The sequence below is a fragment of the Panthera onca genome, chromosome A2 (genome assembly GCF_046562875.1).
Source record: "Panthera onca isolate mPanOnc1 chromosome A2, mPanOnc1 haplotype 2, whole genome shotgun sequence".
Lineage (NCBI taxonomy): Eukaryota > Metazoa > Chordata > Mammalia > Carnivora > Felidae > Panthera > Panthera onca.
In genome coordinates, this window is record NC_138340.1 from 3,986,519 (window position 1) to 3,990,954 (window position 4,436).

The 4,436-nt window shown below is 58.9% G+C and overlaps 1 long non-coding RNA gene across 1 annotated transcript; it reads left to right on the forward strand.

Annotated features, from left to right (window-relative positions):
* Nucleotides 1-2,258: 2,258 nt before the first annotated feature.
* LOC144614186 (uncharacterized) lies at nucleotides 2,259-3,508 on the forward strand. Its single transcript, XR_013551810.1, has 2 exons — nucleotides 2,259-2,373; nucleotides 3,214-3,508. It is a non-coding gene; the product is annotated as an uncharacterized LOC144614186 (long non-coding RNA).
* The last annotated feature ends 928 nt before the right edge of the window (nucleotides 3,509-4,436 follow it).

Consider the following 4,436-nt stretch of genomic DNA (forward strand, 5'->3'; position numbering starts at 1 on the left):
CTTAGTCTATCAGGGCCGTTGTAACAGAATTCCCCAGACCAAGTGGCTTATAAACACACATTTGCTTCTCGGTTTCGAAGGCTGCAAGTCCGTCTGGTGAGGACCTGCTCCCGGTTTGGAGGGACGGCCGTCTCCTCACTGTGTGCTCACCCAGAGGAAGGGGGGAGGGACCTCTCCGGAGTCTCCTTCAGAAGGGGACTTGGCTGCATTCATGGGGGGCTCCCAGCGGGCCCCCCCATACCATCACGCTGGGGAGTCGATTTCAGGCCACTGACGGCACAACATTCAGTCTACAGCAATGTCCACGTCCGCCCTGCCCCATGTCACCCTCTGCCCCAGCCACACGGGTCACCTTGCAAGACACCATCCTGGCGCCCGGACTTTGCTCTACCCGGCAGTTCCCTTTGCCTCCTATTTTGTGCCTGGCAGGCTCCTACTCCTCCTCTTACCCCATTTAACTATTTCTTTTTAATGTTGACTTATTTCTGGAGAAAAAGACAGAGTGTGAGCAGGGGCGGGGCAGAGAGAGAGAGGGAGACGCAGAATCCGAAACAGGCTCCAGGCTCCGAGCTGTCAGCACAGAGCCCGACGCGGGGCTCGAACTCACGGACCGCGAGATCGTGACCTGAGCCGAAGTCGGACGCTTAACCGACCGAGCCACCCAGGAGCCCCAATTATCTCCCCACTTAGCCCGGCCTCCTGATTTCCTCTCTGGGTTCCCTCTGACCCCAAGGACCTGAGCGGCTTTCTGTCCGGCTGAGCCTCTCTCTGCGTCCCGGGGCCCCTGGGACAGCTCTCCGCACACGAGCGGCTGTCATCAAATGTGCCCGCTCTGCCAGAACTCGTTCCTCCTCCCCAGCCTGCGTTTCCTTCCAGAATCTCCACGCCTCAGAGGCAGCTCGGCGGCAGCGTCTGTTTGGAAGGAACAGAGTGGCTGGGGGTCGGAGGGGACCATCTTGAAGCCGGGCTTGCGCGGTGGGCTCACCTCTTCAATGTGGCTTGTCAGTTTCTCTGGATGGTTCCACGCTCCCTGACGGACATCGTAGAAGGGTCTGGAACCCCCCGGGGCCACCCCGTGGCAGCGCCCGTCTCTCCCTCTGGCTGCCCAGCGTCCCAGCCCCTCCTGGCAGCTCCCGCTCAGCCCCAGACCCCCGCGCCCATTTCCAATGGCAGATGTCACCTTGGGACACTCAATCACGTGATCAGAAGCACCTGAGGAGCCTAGTGGTGAAAATTGTTGACCCCGGAGCCACAGGGCCCGAGTTCAAATCCCAGGCTGCCACTCGCAGTCATTCTGTGTGATCTCGGGCAAAGCACTTGACCCCTCTGGGCCTTGGTTTCCCCATCTCTAAAATGGGGCTATGGTACCTTTAACCTTGTCCTAAGGATGTAAGGACTTAACTCTGCATTTGTGTCGAAAATAGGGCCCACACATGGGAACCGCCCAGCGACTATTAGCCCCTCTGCTTCCTTTTTCAGACCCCCCCCCCCCCAACCCGGGCCCGGGGCCAGCCTGGTCTCACCTGCTCCAGACTACAGGGTCATGGCCTCCAGCCCCTGCTCTGTGGCAGCCATCACTGTTGGGAGAAGGTTCCAGAAGAAGAGGGAGAGGCTGCCTGGTGGTTCCTCTCAGCTCCACGTTTACAGAGCGAGCCCAGGGCATTTAACTTAAAAACAGAGATGGGGGGGGGGCATGGTGTGGGGGGGGTTAGGGGTTATTGGCTAAAGGTTCCGGCCCCACGCGGGGGGACGTGGACACTGTCAGCTGCCCCAGGAGTTAAAAGCCAAGATTCCACCCGCACGTCCAACTCCACGTGCGTGGGGGCCTGGAAACTGTTTCCATGACACCCAGGAGCCCGAGTCCCTTGAAGGGCCTGGTCCGAGGGTGAGGGTTTTGGGGGGGGTAGGGGGGTGTCGGGGAGGGCTTGCTCGGTAACCGTGGCAACGCCAACAGAGGCGGGAGGCCAGCCCGGCCGGCACGGAGGCGCCCGCACCCCGGATCCCAGCGCCGCCACGGCCCCTGGAGCGCAGACGCAGGCCCAGAGACGCCGGTCATCTGCCCCGGGTCGCCCACCCGATTTGGAAGCGGCACCGGGCGCTTGCCCACGTGAGGGTGGGGGGGGGGCGGGGAACACGAGAAGGGGCGGGGCCTCAGGAGGCCACGCGGAAACCTCCGGGGCTTGGCCCGGGCAATCCGGGAGGGCTTCCCGAAAGAGGTGGGCGTTGCCCAAACTTCAGCCCCACCTGTTCCGCGCTTTGTTTAGTGTTTGCCTTCCAGCTGCCTCACGTCCTCTCAAGTCCGTGTCTTTAAAAACACAGGCTCCGCCTCCCTCCTGGAAATGGAGAGCGGCTCGCACCTGTCGCAAATAGCAGGTGGGCGGCGAAAACACGCGGGATGGAAACAAAACGTGGTCGTTTCATCCAGCGAGGCGTCTGCGCAGCCGCCGCCGGCGGCACTTTGCTTACGAGGTGGAGGGGGCGAGGGGGAGGCCGGAAAGGGTTAAATCAGTCCCCCGGGGGGGGGAGGCTCAGTCCCCCGGGGGGGGAGGCTCCCCCCCCCCCCCCCCCCCCCCCGTGCATCATCAGAGGGAGTCAAAGAGGGCTGGGAACGGGAATTATGCGGTTTATTAAGTAATCCAGCGTCCCTGTGGGCCCCAGCATCCAGGGGATCTGACCCACCAGAGGATTTGGTTAGGTGGAAAGGATAGGCATGCGGGCAGAGGGCACAGTATAAGCAAAGGCTCAGGGCGGGGCAGCAAGAGGAGTGGGGGCAGCCCGGAGAGGCTTTGTCCCCAGGCCAGAAGACCCAGGGCCTCCTAGTCTTTCTGGTGTTTTCCAACAGGGGAGGGGAAAAAAGCGCATGAACTTTGCAAGGTCCGAGCGGGAGGGCGTCCTGGGGCTGTGGGTTCTGAAAGGCCAAGGGGTGGAGCTTTCTGGGAGCTGAAAGGGTTTATGTGGAAGGTGATTCCAGGAAGCAGGAAAAAGTGGGGGGAGGTGGAGATTGGCAGCGTAAGGAGCCAACAGGGGGGCACTGATGACCAGGAGGCTGTTGTGGGCATCCGGGGCTGACATTTTGGGGACCTCTGGTAGCCTGGGTAGAGCAAGCCTCAGAGCTGGCCCATGCGTATATTAAAGGCTCTGACAAGTTCTGCAGAAGAGATGCCTGCTGAACAATTTCCCAGATGAGCGTGAACATAAACTCTTTATCCACAGCAGTTTCCTGGACACGATTTTGGAGGCCTCTCATCATATCACTGCCCTCTCTTGGTCTCCTCTTGTATCCAGACTGCAACATGAGACAGAGAAAGGCCAAGAAAAGTAACAATGAAGTAAAAATTAACAGTCACAATTATTATTCCTACAAAAGCACATTTACTGGCTTATGTATCTGGAAAGTCCAAACTGTCTGCTTTCAGGCATGGCTGGATCCAGGAGCTGGAATGATGCTATTGATGCTACTTTAAACACACGCGCCTTTACTGTTGACATATAAATTTGCAAAAATGTATGTAACTCGATAGGTTTTGACACGTGTGTATTTGCGTGAAACCATCACCCAAATCAAGATGAGTACAGCACCCCCCAAACTCTCCTGATGCCCCCTTTATAATACCTTTCCAGCACATGAAGAAACCATAGCAGGACATGTACTTGGAGAGCATGAAGCCGGGTGGCTTGGTCGCGGCTCTGTTTCGTTGTGAGCAAATGGGCTTAAACACGTCTCAGCAAAACCAGCACGTGAACGGGTTCCGGCGACGGCAAAGTCCCCGGTTCCCAATTTCAGGCAAAGCTTGGATCCGCGAGTCGAGATGGTGTTGTCATTGGAAGTCGGTCACTTCCTGTGTCTCAGCTTCGCTTCTCCTCTGAGTGGGCTTCATTCACAGGTCAGGCATCCCATTCACGGGGTAAACAGAGACCCCAGGCTCCAAGCTTTTTTCTCTCCTTCCAGTCGACACCCCCGAGCAGAAACGGAATCCCGCCTCTTGGTCCCAGCAAAACCCGTGGCTGATTCTGATTGGCTGGACTCGGGTCACATGGCTGGCCCTGAACCAATCGCTGGGGCCGAGGGATGTGAGGTTTCCCCCCCCCCCCCCCCCCCCCCCCCCCGCTAACCTGCTTAGGGTCGGCCCAGAGTCAGAAGTATGAGGGTGTGGGGTCAGGCTGTGAGCGGGGGAGCAGGGATGTCCCCAAAGGCAGAGGCAATATTTGTCACCCCCAGGCGCCTGGACTGGCCCGAACAGCTAGGGTTTAAAACTTAGGCTCACCATAATGGGCTGTGTGACACTAGGAAAATGGCTTGCCTTCTGGAAGTCTGTTTCTCCATCCACAAAAAGAGATCGGTGGGTGACTGCGATGGGTCCCTCGAAACATGGAGCTGCGCCGTGTCTGGGGCGCCCAGGAGCCTGGGGAGGACGCCGCCTCCCTCCTGCCTCTGT